Raw genomic sequence first — 23,338 nt, 5'->3', positions numbered from 1 at the left:
CATCTTGAAAATATTGATTCTTCCAATCCGTGAGCATGGATTTGTTAGTATCATCCTTAATTTCTTAGACTGAGCAGTGTTTTATAGTTCTTATTGTACAGGTCTTTCACTTCCCTGGTTAGGTTGATGCCCAGGTATTTCATTTTGTGTGTGTGTCTATTGTGAATGGGATTGTGTTTTTTATTTGATCTCAGCCTGCTTTTTGCTGGTGTATGGAAATGCAACTGCCTTTTGTTATTGATTTTTCTACCCTGAGACTTTACCAAAGTTGCTTATCTGTGCAAGGTTTTTGACAGCCTCTCTATGGTTTTCTAGGTATAGAATTCAGAATCATCAATATCACTGTCTTCTACCTCCACATCTTGTCCCACTGGAAGGTCTTCAGAAGCAATGACATACATGGAGATATCATCTTATATGATAATAATACCTGCTTCTGGAATATTTCCTGAAGGACCTGTCTGGGCTGTTTTGCAGTTAACTTTTGGTGTGTGTGTGTATAAGTAGAAAGAATATACTCAAAAATAATGATAAAAAGTATATTATAGTGAATACAGAAACAGTGACATAGTCATTTATTATGTCTTTCAGATATCATGTACTGTACATAATTGTATGTCTTATAGTTTTATATGACTGGCAGTAGATTTGTTTACACCAGCATTGCCAAAAACGTGTGAGTAATATGTTGCAGTATGATATTATATTACCATTATGTCAGCTGTGATATCAGTAGGAAACAGGAATTTTTTCAACTCCATTGTCATCTTATGGGACTACTGTCTTATATGTGGCTTTTCAATGAAATGTCATTATACAGTAAATGACGGTAATCCATTTTCTTCTCCCATTTTATCTGTTTGAATCATTCTATTATTTTTCTTCTCTGTGCTTAGAGGATGTACACTCTTACTATCTTCTCAATAGTTCTGTAGGTCAAGAGTATCCTTACATGGTTAATATTAATAGTCACTTCTACCCAGAATGCAGTGAACTTTCATTCTCTCTCCCCCCTTCCAATCTATTTACCATTGTTGTCTCATATTTCATTTCACTATATATTTTAATTTTGAGACATTATTAGTATTATTGATTTATGTAATCAACATTAATTTGTATTTCCTGAATTTTAACATTTTCTTTTCCTTGGTTTATCTCAGATCTCCCATGTGAGATAGCTATCTTTCTGCTTAAGCAGTATTCTTTCCTATTGACTTCCATGTGGATCTGAAAATGGTGAATCTGGTAATATTTGTACTTCTGAAAATCCATTTATGAGCACCTTAATTTTTGGATGATATTTTCACTCGGAATTTAATTTTACATTGCCTGAGCTTTTTCCTCAGCATTTTGAAGATATTCCATGTCTTCTAAATTTTACAGTTTTTGTTGCGGAGTCAGAGATTACTCTAATTATTGATCACTAAAAGATAATCTCTCTTCCTCCTGTTTTAGCCTGTTTTTAAGTTTTTTTATTGTCATATTTAGTCATTTTGATATGATGTGTTTGTGTGTAATTTTATTTTATTTTATCATATTATCTTGCCTAAAATTCTCAAGATTTCTGGAAAACTTGCAGCTATTATCTCTTTGTTGTTCCTTTTGTCTCATTCCTTCCTCTTTTTCACTCCAAATCTGTGTATTCGATTTTATGAATATTTGTTATATGTCAATTTCTTTCTTTCCTTTTTAATTTTTTAGTGCTCTGCTCTCTCTCTATTTCCTTTGAGGCATTTTTTCCCCCTCATCTACCTTCTAGTTTGTCATTATCTCTTCAGTCATGTCTAACCTGCTCTAAAGTTCATTCATTGATTTCTTATTTTTGGTTATTTAATTTTTCAGTTCTAGAATTTATATTTGGTCCTTATTCAATTGTTTTTAATTTATACTAAAATTTTAAATCTAGTATTTTATTGCTTGAATATAGTGAGTATGGTTATTAAATATATTTTATTTTAAAGATGTGGGGTACAATTCAAGATTAGCTACACCAGTGGACATTGTACAGGTAAAGTTTGGGCCTCCCTTTGGTCCCCACTTTGCCTGGTTTGAGATCAGGTACCCTTATTGATATTATGTCCCTCTCTACCCCACCCCAGTAGTTTTTTAAAAAGTCTATGTATGACAATTCTGATAAACTGCACCTCATGTGTCTGCTTCTGTTGTCTATTGTTTCTGTTTTTTTTTTGTTCACATTGACTTGTCTCTTCATTCTCATATGTTCTGCTGTTTATGGTTGCATTCTAGGCATTATATTTGCAGAACTATTTGTAGAAACAGTGTGTGGCCTGGATAATGTTATCTTCTTTCAGAGAAGGATTTATAGTTTGCTATGCCAGGTATTTGAGGGACTGGCAATATAGGAACACTTTAATCCAATCTTAGAGATAAAAAAAAATTTGAAACTAAGGCTTTCGTCCCTATGAAGATGTATCAGTTTCCCTCTTCTAGTTCACTCTTACTCCTAGTTATAACCCTTTTGTGCTCCCAACCAAAAGGAAAGGGAGTGACCATGTCTTTCTTAGTAGGTTATAACCTTTTATTTCTATCCCCTTATCCTCAGAAGATGAGCCAAATTATGTCTCACCTTCTTAGCCATCCTCTCTGAAATTAACAAATGTTACCAAAAAAGGAGCTCAAAAAGCTGTACTCTACCCTCTTTTGTGTCCTGACAGATCTTCACAATCTTATTAGCTTTCTGTCTCCTATGGTTTTCAATTGTTTCAAGTGGGACGCTTGCTTTGAATTATCTAGCTTGCTATTTCCAGAGGTCCCTGTTTCAATGAATATGTGCATATAAATTTTTGCCCAAATTGTTTGTTTTATGGATTATTCCTGTAGTGTTCTAGTCCTTGTATCTGTATTCTTAATAATATATAAAATATTAAATTATGTCAAAATATTTTTCCACATTGAAAAAAATCAGTTATAGGACATAGTTTCTTTTTTTTTTTTTTTTTGAGTCAGAGTCTCACTCTGTCATCCAGGCTGGAGATAGTGGCACCCTCACGGCCACCCCAGCCTTGACCTGCTGGGCTTCGGCCATCCTTCTGCCTCAGCCTTCCAAGTAGCCAGCATTACAGGTGCGTGCTATCACGCCAGGCTAATTTTTGATTTTATTGTGGAGATGAGGTCTTGCCAAATTGTCTGGGTTGGTCTTGAGGACATACTTTCTATAGGCTACATCTAGATACGTGAGAATTCCTTGGAACCTGAGAATTTAAGCCCTACTCATTTCACCTTGAAATGATTATATAAGCCTCCTTGTTAGTATGCAAAACTGTGAATGCAACTTGTTCCTGTTTCCAGACTGCCCATTCTCTCAAATTTCCTGAAGTTCTCTTTATATGCACTAACTTCTCTTCATTTAAGAAGCCAAGATGAATTTATTTTCAATGGGGCATATAGCACAGCTATTTCAGAGTTGTGTTATATATGTGCATGTAATATATATATGCAATAAATATTAGCACAGAAATATCTACTGAACGCTATCCCAGTTAAACTTCTCCCTTTCACCGGCTCAAACCTCTACTGATTTATAAAACTCTCAAGTCACTTTGTATTCATTCCACAGATCCACAGGTAATGCAGTAGCCTCTGCTTGCCCACCCTGGTTTTGGATGAATCATCAGCATCCTATTTAATTTCACCAAAAGAGAGGGCAGCTATGTCTTTAATTTGTCTTTACCACCTTGCTTCTTTCTCTTTTGTGACTTTTGCTTTAGCTGGAAAAGACTTTTTTTCTGGCCCCAGGGTCATCTTTTTCTCTTTATGTATAGGCTGGTTCTCAGAGACCCTTGTTTTCAAAATTTCTCTGACATCCACCTTTTACGCACTCAAGCAAAAACAAAGACTAAAACTAAAACTAAAATCAGTACAAAATAAAACCATCCACCTTTATTTCCTTTCTTGATCTTATGTTTTTAGTGGCCAGTGACAGTCAAGCATGGCATGCAGGCTGAAGTGTACAGTGAGTCAGAATAAGTTCACCTGGGAGACTCCATCGCTGCTTTTAGCATCAAATACCACCTATTTGCAAAGGATTGACATTTATATCTGCAGCTTAGACTGCTCTTCAGAACTCCAGACCTGTAAGTTCAACTCTCTTCCACATATCCTTCAAGTATATTTTAAAAGTACCTTACACGAAGCATGTTTGTATACCTAACCCTTAACTGTACCCCACAATATCATAATAAAAAATATTTATTAAAAAAAAGTACCTTACACTTCGAATATCTGAAACAGATATGATGATTTTTCTTTAAACTTGGCTCTTTTTCATTCTTGTTTACATAAATATCATTAACATCCATCTCCTTTTTAGAAAATGTATTTGAAGTATTTTTTTTTTAATTAGTAGGCTTTATTTCTTAGATATATACCTAGGAGTGCAATCTTGGATCATATATCTTTGCTTTATAAAAAACTGCCAAACTATCTTTGAAGTGGCTGTACCATTTCACATCCCCACAATGAATGTGAGTTCCTGTTTTAGGATTACAGAAAAATGGGACAGAAAGTACAGAGTTTCTATATATTTCCTCTCTTTTTGTGCTCAGTTTACCCTGTTATTAATATTTTACATGGATGTGGTACATGTGTTACAATTTATCAACCAATATTGATATGTTATTATTAACTAAAGTCCATAATTCATAATAGAATTTACTCTCTGCATTGTACAGTTCCATGGGTTTTGCCAAACGTATAATGTCATGTATCCACTGTGACAGGATCATTCAGAATAGTTTCACGCCCCTAAAAATCTCCCATTGTGTACTGATTCATTCTTCCATTCCCTCCCAAACCATGACAGCCACATTTTTTTCCTGTCTCTATAGCTGAGCCTTTTCTAGAATATTCCATAATGAAATCATACAGTACATAGCCTTTTCGTGTTGGCTTCTTGCATTTAGCAACATGGATTTAAGTTTCCTCTGTGTCTTTTTAGTGGCTTGATAGTTATTTCTTTTTATTGCTAAATAATGTTCCATTGCATGAATATACCATGCAGTTTGAGTGCGTAAAAGGTGTATGTCAGAGAAAATTTTGAAAACAAGTGTCTCAGTTTGTTTATCCATTTGCCTACTAAAGGGCACACTATGAATAAAAGTTGTTATAAACATTAGTGTGCACGTGTCTGTGTGAACATATTCTTCAGCTTATTTGGCTATATACCTAGGAGTGCAATCCTGGACCATATGTTTTTGCTTTATAAAAAACTGCCAAACTGCCTTTGAAGTGGCTGTACCATTTTGCATCCCCACAATGAATGTGAGTTCCTGTTCTGCTCATTCTTGCCAGCTTTTGATGTTTTTGGAGTTTTGGAGTTTAGCCATTCTGGTAGGTATGTAGTGTTATCTCACTAGTGACATTACTCATGCTTACAAAGCAGAATTCCTAGCCCTCTTGGACACTTTTTTTTTTCTTTCAGCTACAACTGCCAGTCTTCTGTAGATTTTTTTCCTACATATCTTTCCATTTCATCTACTTTCCTTCTTCATAGCTGCTATCCTCGTTCAAACTACTATTACCTCTGGATTACCTCAGCGCTCTCTTGTTCCCCAAATAATGCAACTAAAGCAATATTTTCGAAAGCCAGACTTATCATGTAACCTTGTCCCTAACACTTGCTGGAAACTTCCCAGTAGATTTGCACTGTGCTCAAGATAAAACCAAAATGTTGTGTCATGACCGACAATGTTCTGCGTTGCTGTCCCCTCCTCATTTTCTCTGTTTCTTCTGCAGCCATGCCACTCCCCTGACGTCCCCCCCCACACCCTGTTGGTCCTGTTTGGAGCCTTGAAAGCAGCATCTTCTGACATTCTATCCTTTGTGCTGATGTGATCATCATTGTCACCCTATCCTGCTCTAACCCACTCTCTTATCTAGTTTATTCCTACTCGTCCTCCCACTCTAAGGGTACATGCTATACCTTATGGAAGGCTCCCATGAATTCATCCGAGAGGTGGGTTCCCCTCTTATCCCATAAATCCAGGAGTTTTCAAACTTTTCTATTTGGATGAAATACCATATATCTCATGTGAACATTGCAACTTTGCATTTGTTTTTATCATTTTTTGACTGATGTCTGTTTCCCATACTCTGACTTTGAGGACAAGTGCAGATTTGACATGTTTGTTTGATTTTTAATTATTCATTTAAAATCAGTGCAAGCTCAGCAACTAACATGTTGCCTGCCCCCAAGAAACTGCCTTGTAAAAACATGTTGATGAAATGCTTTGTCCTAGCTGATAATGAGATTGATTAGTCAGAAATCAAGATTTGGGTAACTATGCAGTCAGAGAACTCTAACTATAATAGCTATAAGGTAAAATTTAAAAAGAGGGAATTTAAAAAAATTAGAATCCCACATCCAGCATACTGCTAAACAGACTGGAAAAAAATCCTATAATTCTAGATGACATGGCTTTTTCTTTTTGTTTGTACACATAAGAGACATGTAGAAAGGTAATAGCTACTTAGGGGAAGCTTGAGGTAGCTTAAAAATGATGACAGTCTTTAAAAAATATTTATATATATCTTCAATTTTTAAAAAATAAAATCAAACTGCTGCTTTTCCTTTCCCCATAAATACAGGAGGCTTAAAACTTTTCTATTTGGATGAAATACAAACTCCACAGTTTTTATTGGCCTTGTATGTAGATGCATTAATTCTTTCTTAATCATGTTGTCTCTCTACTTGTATTTTATCCCCAAGTTAAAAGCGCACAAGGTTATGTATGTCTGTGGCTCAACAGGTTACAAGAACATAATGGAAAACAGCCATTGTCATCCTTTTAAGCCCACTCCCAGATGTCTCTTCCACATACTAAGGTTATTTGTATGTGCTGAGATTTTGGCCAGACCGCAGGACCACATTGTGCTTAAAGAGTGTTTCTCACTCCCCTGGGACCCAGTCCCCACCACCACACAATATGTCCATGTAACAGACATGCATGTGTACTCCCACATCTAAAATAAAGATGAAAAAAACACCCTGATAAAATTTTATTTATCTATTTATTTAAATGAACAGATATTACTTTTAATAAAGGACCCACATTTCCTCTGAGACCTGTAAAATTGCCAACCCAAGAATGCACCTTCAAGAAGCTTGTGAACTATTATTATTATTATTATTATTTTGAATTGGAGTCTCACTCTGTCGCCCAGACTGGAGTGCAGTGGCTGCTCCCGGCCACCGCAGCCTCGACCTGCTGGGCTCCGGCGATCCTTCCGCCTCAGCCTTCCAAGTAGCCGGAATTACAGGCATGCGCTACCACGCCCGGCTGATTTTTTGGTTTATTGTAGAGATGAGGTCTCGCTGCCCAGGTGGTTCTCGAACCCGTGGGCACAGGCAATCTACTCATCTCAGCCTCCCAAAGGCGCGGGATTACAGGCTGAACCACCGAGCCTGGCTTGTGAATTATTATTTTTTAATTTAATTTTATTATATTTTTTTTGAGTTGGAGTCTCACTCTGTCACTCAGACTGGAGTGGAGTGGCCGCTCCTGGCCACCGCAGCCTCGACCTGTGGGCTCCGGCGATCCTTCCGCCTTAGCCTTCCAAGTAGCTGGAACTACAGGCGCGCACTACCACGCCCGGCTAATTTTTTGATTTATTGTAGAGATGAGGGCTCGCCAAGTTGCCCTGGCAGGTCTCGAACCCGTGGGCTCAGGCAATTCACTCACCTCAGCCTCCCAAAGTGCGGGATTGCAGGCTGAGCCACTGAGCCTGGCTGCTTGTGAATTATTAATTAAGGTATTGAGAAAAAATTGTACTTTGGGATTATTTTTCCTTTTGGGAATCATTATATAAAGTCTTTGAATGGGCATCCTTAAGCTCTGATATTGGTCGAGTCACAGTGGAGTCTTTTGGTAAGGCCGACTCAGCCTCAAGGTGTTCAAAGCTTAATTTCCTGCTGGAAATGGGTGAGAATGCACAAGATCACAGAGAACTAGCGACAAAGACTTTGGGAAGACATTGTTTATTTCAGTGGATGCTGGCATTCTCTCAGCCATCCACTTATTCAATTGTTTGAAAATTTCAAAAATGTTTTGGGGGACCAGATGTGTCCCCTCAAAAATTTCAAAATGCAGAGCTAGACATAGAGGATAATTTATTTAGTTTACACAGTATAAGGAACTGACTTGTGTGTGTGAGAAAGACACCCGAATGAAGAGTATGTACTGGGGTCAGGAAACATGGCACCCTATGATTTGGCCCCCACTCTACCTAATTGATCTTATTTTCTGTTTTTCACGTGACTGGTGACTTTCTAGTTTTACTGAGAGCAGCTCCAGGGAGGTCCTGGGACTGTGGGAAGAGGGTTATCAAGGGGCAACCCAACAGGAGGGCCTGATCTTTTATCTCCTTCCTCTCTGTACTGTAATAGCTCCAGTTTTGATTCACACTTTGTGCTCCTTCACCTGACTTCACTGGAGGGAGTTAGTATCAATACATCATTATCATTTGAGGAGAACCATCTCTTCTGGTCAGACAGCTTACTTTATGGTCTCCATTTTATAACAACTCACATGTTACGATTTTTTAATATATTTATTTATTTTAAAGATGTGTGATACAATTCAGGGTTAGGTATACAAATGTTCATCACTCAGGTACCCTTGTTGATGAGGTGTGTCCCCACTCCCCTGGCAGTTTCCCACTACTGCCAATCCCTTTCTTATAGTATTATGATAGTTGTTCAAGGTCTCCATCTACCTGTATATCTGTTTATTTGGAGATATCTCAAAGAAATATTCTGGCACAGTGGCTCATGTCTATAATACCAGCACTTTGGGAGGCTGAAGTGGGAGGATTGCCTGAGCCTAAGAGTTCAAGACCAGCCTAGGCAACATAGTGAGACCTCATCTCTACAAAAAAAAAAAATTAGCCAGGCATGGTGGTGCCAGTAGTCCCAGCTACTGGGGAGGCTGAGTTGAAAGGATTGTCTGAGCCCAGGAGGTCGAGGCTGCAGTGAGCTGTGATTGTGCCACTGCACTCCAGTCTGGGAGACAGCATGAGACCCACTTCAAAAATAAAACAAAATAAACCAGCCAAACAAATGAAACTAAAAACAGATTCGCCATTTGACCCAGCAATCCCACAACTGGGTTTATGCTCCCAAAGGAGCACCAATCATCCCACCAAAAAGATGCCTGCACTAGTATGTGTTTTATAGGACTATTTGCAATAGTAAAAACACGGAACCAGCCTAGGTACCTCTCAATGATGGACTGGATAAAGAAAGTGTGGTACATATACAGCATAGAATACGAGGCAGCTCTGGGAGGGGGGGATGAAGAACTACCCACTGGGTATGAGGCTTACCAATCAGGTGACGGACTTCATAGAAGCCCAAACCTCACAGTCACTCAGTATAACCCACGTAACAAATCTGCACATGTACCCCCTGAATCTAAACTTAGGAAAAAAAATCCCCCTTCCAAAGATCAATTCCACGGAAGCCTTCTTAATTACTTACTCCTGGATCATATCTTGCTTTATTTTCATTACCAAAATGTTTTACATAGCTCTAAGATGAGATCATGCCCTTAGTAGATATTTGTTGGCTAAATGAATATGTAAAAGAACAAAATATATGAAAAAAAAATCCCGAGATATTATCTGAAGAGCAGTGCCTGTGAGTTTTATTTGAAGGAAATATATAGATTTTCACTTTTTAATATGCTTTTTAGAAACCTTACACAATTCCTTTTATTAACTTAAAATAATACAAAGAGTGGAGTAGGGAGTATCGGAATAGCCAGCTTTCTCAATGGAAGCTGCTTCTCATCTTTAAGAGATATGTCACACTCAGGACTCCTCTGTTTAACTTTAAAGAAAGACATTAGTCCACCACTCTCGGCAGTCTGACAAATATTAGGGCTCTTCTTAGCATCTAACAATTTCTCAGAACAGACTGCCTTTTGTGATCATCTATTTTCTTCTAGTGTAACAACCGAGCCAGCCTTTACTGTGCATCTACTTACACCGAGAAAGTCAGTACTTGGAGGAAGCACTGTAAGTATATATGGTTAAATGAAATATGGTTTCTGCTTCTAGGAACTCACAATGAGGTGGACAGATTGTCACAAAGAGAAGAAATACTGCAGCCTGTTGTGAGAATGGGAGTCAAGGTAGAAAGTGCAATAGAAAAAAGAGAGGGACAAGATTAGTTTTGTCTGAAGAGATCCCTCACAGATCTGAGAGAGGAAGCATGGCCCAAAGACTGTGCAGAAATTCAATCGAGGGAAATGAGGTCAGAGTATTGAAGACTCAGGGGACATCATAGGAAAAGCATAGTCGGGAAATTGTAGGAAATTTCTGTGATGCAGTGGAGTGCATGTGTGACCACAGCACCCGTTACAAAAGGGATGGCATAGTGAGCGGTAACATGGAAAAATCTGCTGCAGCCAGTTCATAAGGCAGAGTTGAGTTTATGTGCAGTTGGGGACCAGTGGATGTTTTGAGGAGGAGAATGATAGGCAATGATTGAGCTCTGGTTTAGAGTTAATTTGGTGACAGGATAGTAGAGGTGAGAGCGCTAGGGAGCTATTGGGATGTCCCTGATGAGCTTTAATGAAGGCTGGACCTAGGACAATAGCAAGAGGACCAAACTGAAGGATTGAGGGTGAGAAACACAAGAACTACTTAGCAGGATTTAATGCTTGAATAAAGAAAAGGAAAAAACATACTTTAATAGAAAGATAAGGTACTTGAGGATGTCCCCAAACAGTCACTCAGTATAACCCATGTAACAAATCTGCACATGTACCCCTGAATCTAACATCTATTTACTGATATATAAACTATAACAGATAGAGGAAGTTTGGAGTCAAGAGGAAGAACTTTTAGGGGAATAGTGTGTGTTTAGTGGTGTATATATTCATTTTCAAATACCTATAGGTTATTCACTCAATGATGTCCCACAGGTGATTAAAGATGCATGGTCAGGAATGGGGAGCATGTTTGTGAATCATTTGTATACAGAGGTAATTGAGTCATAGAGAGTGGAAGGCAAAGAGAGATTCCAGAGCCCTGAAGGATACCTATAGAAAGTCTGGCTGAAGAATAGATGCCGGCTGAGCCCAGTTATGAAATCAGGACAGTTTCTTATTACAAAGGCCGAGAGAGAGAGATAGAGAGAGAGAGAGAGGGAGAGAGAGAACAAAATGAGTAGATGAAGAATGTGAAGAAGCCTTGTATCTGCTAATCAGGTTAATATTAATAATCTAGAAAAGCAATTTCCCTAGGGAAAGGAGGGCAGAACTCAGATTACATGAGATTGAGTTAATACAAGGAGAGAGATGAGATAGGAACTTGAGAAGGGAGGTCGGAAGGATAATTCTTGGAACTTGTCTTGAATGTGTTTGTAGGTGAAAGAAAAAGACTGAAAGGATCATCACAGAGAATAAACACTGCATAAAGTTCGTTCTGATCATGCTACAGAAATAAACAGATATAAACAAATGAAAGTGGTAGCTCTCTGCCAGAAAACTGATCCAAAGGATAAGAGGAATGGAAAAAAGATAGGTCAATTTAACATCAGTGGGCATCAGAGAACTCTACTAGAAAAGAACATCCGGCTCTTAAGTAGTTTTGATCACAGAAGTTTTGGCCACATATGGCGTGCACACACTTGGAGGGAAACCAACTAGCAACAGGGTTATCTCCAAGGAAAAACTGAGGAGGGGCTGAACAAAGGAGCCTGGGCACCAGCCACTCCCTGTATTATAATGACATGATAATGGCAGGAAGTGTAAGTCTGATCTGATTCCAGCACAGAAACCTGTGGGGAGACCAGGGCAGGAACCTGGAGAGAGTAAAGAGAGAACAGAGAAAGGAGGGATGTGGAGGTTTGCAAAAACCCACAAGTACAAGCTTATATTCTGAGATTTTCTTGGTGTTGCAGGCTTGTTACCTTGGTCTCTGGTTTTGGTTGAAGTTAGCGTTCATTTAAAAATCATGGCCTGGCACAGTGGCTCATGACTGCAATTCCAGCACTTTGGGAGACCAAGGCCAGAGGATTGCTTGAGCCTAGAAGTTAGAGACCAGCCTAAGCAAAATATCAAGACTTTGTCTCTACAAAAAATAAAAAAGACTAGTCTGGTGTGGTGGCCCATGCTTGTGGTCCCAGCTACTCAGGAGGCTAAGATAGGAAGATTTCTTGAGCCCAGGAGGTTGAGGCCGTGGTGAGCCATGATCATATCACTGCACTCCAGCCCGGGCAGCAGAGTGAAACCTTAACTCAAACACTAAAAAAATAAAAATAGATAAATAATGCAAATTAAAGTCATGTAATTGCAAGACCAGACCACTCACTGTTTTACCAGTCAGGATAACTGATTGGAGGAAGACCTTGAACTGCAGAATGGGGACATGGGATTCTCCTGGTAGCCTGGATAGGCCACCTAGCCTCAGAGAAGCCACAGAAGCCCATTTCTCAGGTCACTCTCCTTGCCCTGACTGAGAGTCTAGGAGGGTCTGGGCTTACTCATCTGAAGGATTTGGGAAGAGGTGATCAACTGATGGGGAGCCGTTGAAGGAATGAGAGGTTGAGGAGGGAACGGTTGATTGAGGCGAGTCACTCAGGATGAGGAAGGAGAGTCAACCATAAGCATGGGTGAAGAGCAGACCATTGGATTTGGAATGAGGAAGAGAGAAATGGAAAGACAAAGATGCAGTCAAGAGATGGTTTAGGAAATCTTTGAGAAGAAGAGAGCTCGGATCCATGGGCTGGGAATGTCTTTCAGGTTGTTGATGTGATTGAGGGTCTGGAGACTCAGGAAGAACTGGAAAAGGTTTTCAACGTTTCTGTAGGGAGTTCAAAGGCGTGCCTAGGAGTGGGTTACCAGAACTCATGAGCAAGGAGCTGAGAATGGAAAATGCAAGTGGGGACAGCTGAAGATGTTGATGGAGGCCAGGAAATGCCAAGAGACTGAGACAATAGAGGTCTGGAGGCTAAAGGATGGTCTCAGTTGTGGTCAGGGGGTGGGACAATGATGAAAGGATGGAAGGACTACATCCCATTGCTCAAGTCAACACTGGAAATATTATATCATGTTTTTCAACTGGGTTGAACTTTCTGAATGATCCAGACACTTCTGCGATCAAGAGGAAAGGCAGTAGGTGAAAATAGAAATTCGGCCACCCCAAAACAGTTGTCCAATAGACATATTATGTGGACTGCAGAGGGATTTTAAAATTTTCTAATAGCTACATTAAAAATAAGTTAGAATGAACAGGTTTTTTAAATAACATATTTCATTTAACCTAATATACTTAAAACATCACTTCAACTTGTCATCATATAAAAATTGTTAGTACAATAGTTTCCATTCTTTCTCTTACTATTTTTTTTTCAAATCTTGTGTGTATTATTTCACCTTCAACACATCTCAGCTTGGTGCTAAATTTTGATCATAAATACTTGACCTGCATTTAGATTTTGTATAATTTGTTGGTGAAAAATTAGATTCACGTATGGTTGTTCCAAGTGTAATGAAAAGTTTTCCAGAAACTGTTTTTCATTTAAAATTTATGTTAAATAAAATCAGTAGCCACAAATAAGATCATGAGGTCAGTGGTTGTCCCATTGGATGGCTCAACACCAGCATATTGGGTGTTTCCCAATGTTATTAGAAAGCTATTGGCCGCTGGATGTGGTGGCTCACATTTGTAGTCCCAGTGCTTTGGGAAACAGAGGTGAGAGGATTGCCTGAGCTCAGGGGTTCGAGACCAACCTGGGAAACATAGCAAGACCTCTTCTCTACAATAAATCAAAAAATTAGCCAGGCTTGGTGACTCATGCCTGTGGTTCCACCTACTTGGAAGGCTGAGGCAGAAGGATCACCTAAGCACAGGAGGTTGAGGTTGTGGTAGCTGTGAGCATGTCACTGCATTCCAGCCTGGGTGACAGAGTGAGACTCTGACACAAAAAAACAAAATAAAAAAAAACAAACAAAAAGAAAGCTATTTCCCATTATTGGGATATATAAGCAGTTTTATTGAGATTAAGAAGTGAGAATTGGATTCTGTGTTTTGGAAAATAAAACAATGAAGGCATGAGATCATGGCTATTTGGTTCTCCTTTTTTTGGGATCGTTCCAGGAGACATGCCCACATCCGCAGGGCCATAGCCTGCCAGGAAGAAATTTCCTGGGTTTTCTCTTCTATTCAGATGGTTCACAAAGCTGACCCCTCTTCTAAAAGTATAGCTCTGTCTTAATCTTTAAAATGTAAATGATGATAACTATAATATCAAATTATTCTGTTTCTGAGTCCTTTTGCTAGAGCATGGGCCCCTGATGAAAGGTTTCTTAGCATTATCTTCTATTTCCATAATTTAAAAACATTTGGCTCTTATTTGTGCACCAGTTAGTGAGCTTGGGAGAAAGAAACCGGTGGGATGGAGAGAGAACCAAGCTGTTGCTAATGTGATTGATGCCGCCTGCTCTGTCTCACCTGTGTGCAACTCATCATCAATTTGTACATAAAGCTGATTGAGCTCTTTGGGAATATTTAGATGAAAGAAAGTCTGTAAATGCCAAGTATTTATTGTCTTCATTACGGTCATTTAATGAGCTAATAACAGAAATGTTACCATTGAGTTAATGGAGCTTTGTAATTTGAAGCAAGACTTTCGTGTTATTATTGAGAACTTATTGAATTGTTATGTTATTTCATGCATGTTGTTTCATCTGTGAGTTTTCTCATATAGTGACCAGATGCAAATACTGAGTAAATCTGATTTCTTTGAGAGCTGTAATAGCAGTGTCCTACATGTACAGACTCCAAAGAACAAATGCATATATTGTCTGGTATTAGTTAATTGTAAGCTAAGAAAGACTACATGATTGGCTTTATTTAGAGATGAAAAAAAGTAAGGCCTGGAGATACACTGTTAAGATTATCCGATTAGTAAATGGCTCTGTGAAGTACTTAGCACTTCTTTATCACGAAGTTGCGTTTTTAAAAAATTTGTGTTAATATTCTGAAAAGCTGTATAGAGGTGTGTCTAAAAGCAAAGGATCTGAGTTGTAATGGCCCTGGTTTAAATCCCACCCTGCCATTTACTAGCTATGGGATCATGGCTAAGGTACATTCTAGGCTTCAGTTTCCTCACTTATAGAATGGAGAAACAATAACACTTAAAGGAGTTTTTTTTTTTTTTTAAACACTGAGCTGGAAGTATTGATCAGTCTTGTTTTCTAGTTTGAAGATTATGGATATATACAAATATGACATATTAAATAAATAACTGGAACCATTGAATTAGATATAAACAACACTGTCGCATGAATGACTGCACCATCTGGTACGTAAAATCTCTACTAGCTGTGTCCCAAGCCTTTCTGTCTCTAACCCACTGGCCTCTTGTCAAAGCATTTAACTTGCTAAGCTCTTCTCTCCCAGAGAGCCTTTGAATGGGCTGGTTCCTCTTCCCAGAATGCTGTGCAAGTGGCTCTTTGCTGGTTTCTTCCTATTTCCTTCAGGTCTTGGGTTAAATGTCGTCACATCAGAGAGGCCTTTCATGACTACTCCATCCACGGGGACGTCCCTTATGCTTCAGTTAACCCCTGCTACTAGTCTGTTTCTTTACAATGTAATAGTTTGCTATTAAATTTTATTATTAATAGAATTTGCTTGTCCACATAAGATTTGTTCAGCAATATCCTGGGAACTGTGTACAATGTGTGTTTCTGTTTGAATATGTGTGCATCCAATTTAGAATCATATAATAATGGTAACATAGCATCACATTATGGATATTGTCCCTCCATTAAAAGTATATTTATAACATAATTATTTAATACTTGTATATTACTTGGGCACATGGATCACATTGTCTTATTTAATCACTTATATTTTATTATATATCTTCATTTCATTTTTCAATTATTTTAAGAAACATTGCTATTAGCATGTTTGTACATAAATATTTGTACCTTAAATTATTTCTTTGAGATACACTGTAGGAAATGGAAATATAGGATTAAAGGGAATATACTTTTTTTTTCTTTTTCAGTAATTTATTAAAATCAGGCTAACTTTTTTTTTAATTAATCAATATTTTTTATTATGATTTTTGGGGTACAGTTAAGGGTTAGGTGTACAATTACGTTTCATTCAGGCACCTTGTTGATAGGTGTTTTCCCATCCCCAGACAGATATTTGCTACTTTTAATCTCATTCCTCTCCCCCCCCCCATAGTTTCCCAGTACCGTCAGTCATTTTCTTATAGTATTACATTGGATGTTCAAGGTCCATTATATGAGTGAGAACATGTGATACTCTGATCTTTGTTTCTGTGAGAGATCACTCAGTATTATAGACTCTAGTTCCATCCAGGTTGCTGCGAAGTTCATGATTTTGTCCTTTTTTATGGCTGCGTAGTATTCCATCATGTATATGTACCACATTTTTTAAATCCAGTCCTTTTTTGATGGGCAGCATGGTTGTTTCCAGGTTCTTGCTACTGTGAACAACGCTGCGATAAACATATGTGTGTAGGTATCTTTTTTATAGAGTGATTTGAGTTCTTCAGGATATATTCCCAGTAGGGGGATTGCGGGATCATATGGAAGGTCGATTTTTAGAGCTTTTAGGAATAATCACACTGCTTTCCACAGAGATTGCACTAGTTTACACTCCCACCAACAGTGTAGAAGTGTTCCCTTTTCACCACACCCTCTCCAGCAGCTATTATTTTTTGTATTATATTTTTGAGTCTATGTCCTGGATTTGGGCTTTTATTTTGGTGATCTGGATTCTTCTGCTGAAATTAGGGTTTTTGTGGTCTTGCTTTTCCAGCTTCTTTAGGTGGCTTGTTAGGTTGTCAATTTCTGTTCCTTCCATTTTCTTCATATGTGTTTGTAGGGATATAAATTCCCCTCTTACTACAGCTTTCAGGGCATCCCAGAGATTTTGGTAGGATGATGTTTCTTCATTTTCATTTGTTTCCAGGTATCTTTTGATCCTTGTTTTGATTTCATCGTTGACCCAGGAGTTGTTTAGCATCATGCTGTTTAGTGTCCATGTCTTTGTGGGTTTTGGGGGGACTTTGTTGGTGTCAATGTTTATTTTTATTCCACTGTGGTCCGAGAAGGTGCTTGGTAGAATTTCGGTCCTTTTAAATTTGCTTATGCTTGATTTATGGCCGAGTATGTGGTCGATCTTAGAATATGTTCCATGTGGTGATGAGTAGAATGTGTATTCTGTGGTCTTTGGATGGAGTGTTCTGTAGGTATCAATTAAGTCCATGTGGTCCAAAGTCACATTGAGGTTCCGGATCTCCTTGCTGATTTTTTGTCCTGATGATCTGTCTAGGGTTGTGTGTGGGGTATTAAAGTCCCCAGTTATGATAGTGTTAGAGTCGATATCTTTCTTTAGTTTTCCAAGAAGTTGCCTTATGAAAGTTGGTGCACCTATGTTGGGTGCATATATGTTTAGGATAGATATTTCTTGTTGATGGATTGAGCCTTTTATCATTATGTAGTGGCCTTCTGTATCTTTTATGATTTTTAATAGCTTGAAGGGTATTTTGTCTGAAATTAAGATTGCTACTCCTCCTTTCTTTTGTATTCCGTTCGCCTGAAAGTTTGTTTCCCATCATCTTACTTTGAGTCTGTGAGCGTCCTTTCTAGTGAGGCGAGTCTCTTGAAGGCAATAGATTGTTGCCTGATGATATTTTATCCATTTTGCCATTCTATGTCTTTTCAGTGGTGCATTTAGTTCATTCACATTTAGGCTAATAACTGAAATGCAAGAGTTGATCCCTGTCATAAGGTTCTTACAGAGTTGTTCCTGTGTGTTTGTTGTCTTTCCTTGGATTTTGGAGTTGGTTCATGTGTGTTTTTCATCTTTTGCCTGTACTCTTGTGAAGAATGCTGTTGTTCTTTTTTCTTTTTCTTCTGTGTTCAGTACTTTCTTAAGTGTTTCTTGTAGAGGTGGTCTGGTGGCAGTGTAGGTTCTTAGGGATTGGATATCGGGAAAAGATTTCAATTCTCCCTCACTAATGAAGCTTAGTTTGACTGTGTAGGTAATTCTTAGTTGAAATTGTTTCTCTTTTAGAACTTTGAAGATAGGGCTCCAGGCTCTCCTGGCCTGAAGGGTTTCTGTGGATAAATCTGCTCTATTCTAATTGGTTTTCTCTGGTAGGTAGTCTGGCCTTTTTCTCTTGCTGCCTTTAGGATGCCTTTTTCTCTTGCTGCCTTTAGGATTTTTCCTTTTATAGTTACTTTGTTGAGGCAAATTATTATGTGCCTGGGAGTTGGTCTTCTCATTTGTTGTCTTGCAGGGGTTCTCTGAATCTCTTGTGTTTGAATTTTTTCATCCTTAATGAGATGAGGGAAGTTTTCTTGAATGATTTCATGAAATGTTTGTTCCAGTGTGGCTTCTGTTTCTCTCTCTGCCTCAGGAAGCCCAATTACTCTTAGGTTTGGTCTCTTGAAGTGATCATTCATCTCTTGCAGGTTTTGTTCTGTCTTTTTGGCCTTCTTTTCTATGCTTTTGATAGTTTGGGTTATTTCTGTGTTTTGGTCTTTGAGCTCTGAGATTCTTTCTTCTGTTTGGCTGATTCTGCTTTCCATGCTTATTAGTCTGTTGTTCATTTCCATCACAGTATTCTTTACTGCTGTCATTTCTGACATCAGCTCCTTCCTATTTTTCTCTTGTCTCTCCTCAATTTTTAAAATTCTCTCCATTAATGTCTTGATGTCTGGGTTTGTTGCATGTAACCAGTCATTCTGGGGCTCTTCATTGTTTGTGTTCCAGAATCTGTTTTCTCAATGTCTGATTTCCCAGGGGTCTGTGTGAGACCTATATTCTTCTTTTGGTTTTTCTTCATTTGTGCGGTTTTTTCCCCTCCCCACTCTTTCCTTCCCTCCATGTCACTGTCTTCTTTAATTCTGTTATTCAGGGGTAAAGGGATTGGTTTTACTTCTGTTTTTTCAATCTCCTATTCTTTATGTACGTCCTCTTACTTTGTTCAATTCTGGAGTTGCACTGTAGTTTGAAGGTGGTCCTTTTTGCAGTTTTGAGATTTACTTAAGGCACGTGCTGTGATTCAAAATCTGTCTGCAGGTCCTGGTATTCACTGACAGGTGTGTGGATAATGTGGAACCCACTTCCCACTGCCCTGGAATCTGTCCGTGCAGTGGGGCTGTAGGTTTACTCCCTGAAATAAAATGTGGTTAGCAGAGGGGAGAGAATGGAGCAGATAGTGGGTTGAAGAGGGGAGTGGAGAGATAGAGGAGTAAGGGGGGAAACAAATGAGTGTGCCAACAAATAGAGAGAGAGGCCTATACTGAAACAGGTAAAAACAATAGACCACAGCTACAGATGAACCAACTCTCATAGAAAAAATAAAAAATAAAAATAAAACATATAGTGATGCTAACATACAAGGTCACCAACTACCTTGTTAGTGTGCTGTTCCTCCATACAAAGATATGGTTTACAGAGAGAAGAAAAGAGAAGAAAAGGAAAAGGAAAAAAAAGAAAAAAGGGAACGATACAGTAGGAATAGAATTAAGTCATTAAACTAATAGAATCAATGAAGCACACTCTGAGACATTTCGTTTAAGTCCAGTGTCCTTTCAGGTCTGATTTCTAGTTTTCTTTTCAAGCTGGTAAATTAGTTTGCAGTTAGGGTCAGTTTCCCCTAGTCTGATGTGAAGGACAGTTCAGATTACCCTCCGTTCAGCACTCTGGTCTATGTCTTTATCAAGCTTGTTTCTCCCGTTTCGGTGTTGTTACCTCAAATCGCCAGCAGGTGGTGCTATCTCAGCTGCTCACCCCAGAGTGGGTGGGGCTGGACTGGAACAAGATGGCCTCCTGCCTCAGGGCAGGCAACAGGAGCCTTACGGTGGCGGGCAGGACAGTCTCGGTCACAGGAGAGGTGGCAGCTATCCCAGCAGATCTTCCCTGAAGGGGTTTGATGTGGATCGCCTCGGGCTCTGGTGGTGTGATGTGCTACGGCCGTCATGGAGGCCATGGCAGCGGCGGCGGCGGCAGCAGCGGTGGGGGGAGGGACTGTGGAGGCGGCAGTGGCGGCGGCACCGTTTGTGCTGCAGTGACTGTCCAGTCCGTTGCAATGTCCCAGCGGTGGCAACAGCTGAGCTCCGTATGAAGAGCAGGCTGCAATGTTGGGGTCCACAGCCCCCCGGGGCGAGAGTCAGAGACCCACTGCAGATCATTTTTGCAGAGGGCTTCAGAGACCGGCTTGCCCCGTCGCCATCTTGTCGCTTCTCCCTGGGAATGTACTTTTTAAAGACATGCTACATATTGATTAATCTCTCTTTCTGGAGAGATTACAACAATTTAAATTCCTTTGAGTAACATTTGAGAATACCTGTCTTGTATAATGTGAGAAGTACTGAATATTATTCTTCATAAATAATGCAATTTTATAGGCAGCAAATGGTACTTCCTTATTGTAACTTGCATTTGTTTGATTACTCAAGAGTAACCATATTTTCATCTGTTTATTAGAAATTTGTATTTCTTCTTCTAGCTATGGGCTTTTTATGCATTTTCCCATTTTGATTTTATGTTTTTCTTATTAATATGTAGGCCAATTTTATATTAAATAGTTGTCTATAACACTATTTCAAACATTTCTCACATTTATGGTTTGATTTTTAACTTTGTTTATACTTTTGGTGAATACATTTTACAATTTTTGTACACTCAAGTTGACTGAACTTTACCTTTAGTGTATTTTCTCATTAATGTTTAGAAGGTCTTTGCATATGATTAGATCAATTAGATATCTACCTAAATTTTCTGAGACACGCTCTCCCCCTTCCCCTCACACACTTATTATTTTACTCTTTAGGCCTTTAAAAATATGTCTTAGGATATGATATCATATCAAATTTTTTTCTTTTTTCTTTTTTTAAAGAAAGTAACTCAATGTTTTCTGAATAATCTATTTTGTTTATGACACTTTTTTAAAAAATCACATATTCCATTCTTGTGTATCCTAGAAGTCTAGCTGGGAACCTACACTGGTATCTTTTTTCTGTAATTATTACCATGTCTAAATTCTATTTTAATTTCTAGTAAGAAATTCCCTCCTCCTTAATTTCCTTTAAATTTTTTCACTTATTATTACTTGTTTATTCTCCCAGATAAAGAACCATCTTTTCAATTCTAATAGGTTGAATAATGGCTTCCAGTGCTATCCAGGTCTTAACCCCTGGAACCAGTAAGTGGTACTTTATGTGAAAAATAAAAAGGTCTTTGTAGATGTGATTAATTTAAGGACCTTGGGATTGGGGAGATTGTATTGGATAATTATGTTGGGTCCTAGATGTAATCACAAGAGTCTTTGTTAAAGAAAAAGAAAAATATTTGACCACGGAAAAGAAAGCCTTGTGAAGATGGAGCTGAGAAAGATTTGAAGATATTTTGGGCTGGTGTGATGGCTCACGCCTAAAATCCCAGTACTTTGGGAAGCCAAGGGGGGATGTTTGCTAGAGTCCAGGAGTTTGACAGCAGCCTGGGCAACATGGCAACATGGTGAATCCTCATCTCTACAAAATAACCTTCCTGTATCCCAGTTACTCGGGATGCTGGGAGTGGAAGGATTGCCTGAGTCCAGAAGGTCAAGGCTGCTGTGAACCGTGATTGTTGTGATGCCACAACCTGGGCAATAGGGTGAGATCCCGACTCAAAAAAAAAAAAAAAGCTATGCCATGGATTTTGAAGATGAAGCAGGAGACCATGAGCCCAGGTATGCAAGAAATGCAACTCTAGGAGCCGGAAAAGGTAAGGAAAAGGACTCTTCCTTGGAGCTTTCCCAGGGAGTGCTGCCCTGCCAACACCTTGATTTCCACCCAGTGAAACTGATTTTGTACTTATGTCTTCAGAACTGTAGAACTTCTATCTTCAGAACTATCTTCTTCTAGGCCTTCAAGTTTGTAGTAATTTGTTAAAACAACCATAGCAAACAAAGACACCAATTTAATAAAGAATACTCATGAGATATTTGTTTTTAAATGTTGATTAATACCATCATCCACTAATATTTGAAGAAATGACATATTTCAATAATTAATAGTCCCTTCCAAGAAAGCATATTTCTTTTTTTGAGTAAAATTATGTAGTCTTTCTTTTTTTTCTTTTTGAGTTGGAGTCTCACTGTTGCCCAGACTGGAGTGCAATGGCTGCTTCCGGCCACTGCAACCTCTACCTGCTGGGCTCCGGCGATCCTTCTGCCTCCTCAGGTGGGTCCTGAACCCACGGGCTCAGGCAATCCACTCACCTCAGTCTCCCAAAGGCGTGGGATTACAGGCTAAGCCACCGAGCCCGGCATATGTAGTCTTTCAGAGTAATTTCTTGCACTAATGTTTCCAATGAAAGGGATTTTCATTTTTCAGAGAATCAGCAGCATATTTTTGTTAAAGTGACTTTCTTGTGGATAAACATAAAGGGAAAATGAGCATCATTAAGATTGGCAGGAGCTGGGCATTCCACAAGTGAACCTCTGTAATAAAGAAGAAGACACAGTTTGGTTCTTTAAAAGAAGTTGGCTTAAATAAATAAACTTGTGATTTCCCCTAAATTATCTTATTCTTTCGAAATGCTCTTCTGTGAGCTGGCTGTATTCACTATATGATTACAGATGATGAATAGATGGAAATATAAAGCTATGTTATCTCTCCAAAATACTGTATTTTCTACAACACTGGATCAGCGTACACCTAAAATATTCTTAAAGACTGGAATCACGTTTTTCATGGAGATATCATAACTTTGAAGTCTCTAGACATTTTTTACATATGCATCTTTGGCCTTCCTTTGATAATCAGATTTTGCAATGCATACATTGGAAATCATTTCTTTGTGTTTCAGAACTATGTATGAAAGGAAATTCTGACATGTCTGAGTGGAGTTAATTATTCATCAGGATTTCCTGTTGTACACATTTCAGAGACACATAATTTAATAAACTTAATGAGACATTTTGGGCAGGTCATCTTTCTATTACAGGTTAAGTATCTTTTATCTGAAATGCTTGGAACCAGAACTGTTTTGGTTGTCAGATTTTTTCCCCCAGGTTTTGGAATATTTGCATATACATAATGAGATATTTTTGGGATGGGGCCCAAGTCTAAACAAAAAATTTATTTATGTTTTGCATATACCTTACACACATAGCCTGAAGATAATTGTATAAAATATTTTTATTTTTTGGTTTTGCAGAAGCTTGTCAGTTTAATAAGGTCCCATTTGTCTATCTTCTCTCTTAAGTCCTGTGGGTTTCGGGTTTTGTACAGGAATTGGATGCCAGTTCCGATTTCCATGAGAGTATTTC

The sequence above is a fragment of the Carlito syrichta genome, unplaced genomic scaffold, assembly GCF_000164805.1.
Source record: "Carlito syrichta isolate Samal-C Ts95f unplaced genomic scaffold, Tarsius_syrichta-2.0.1 Scaffold311565, whole genome shotgun sequence".
Taxonomy (NCBI): Eukaryota; Metazoa; Chordata; class Mammalia; order Primates; family Tarsiidae; genus Carlito; species Carlito syrichta.
The sequence above is the reverse complement of the archived record's forward strand: the minus strand, read 5'-3'. Positions refer to the sequence as shown.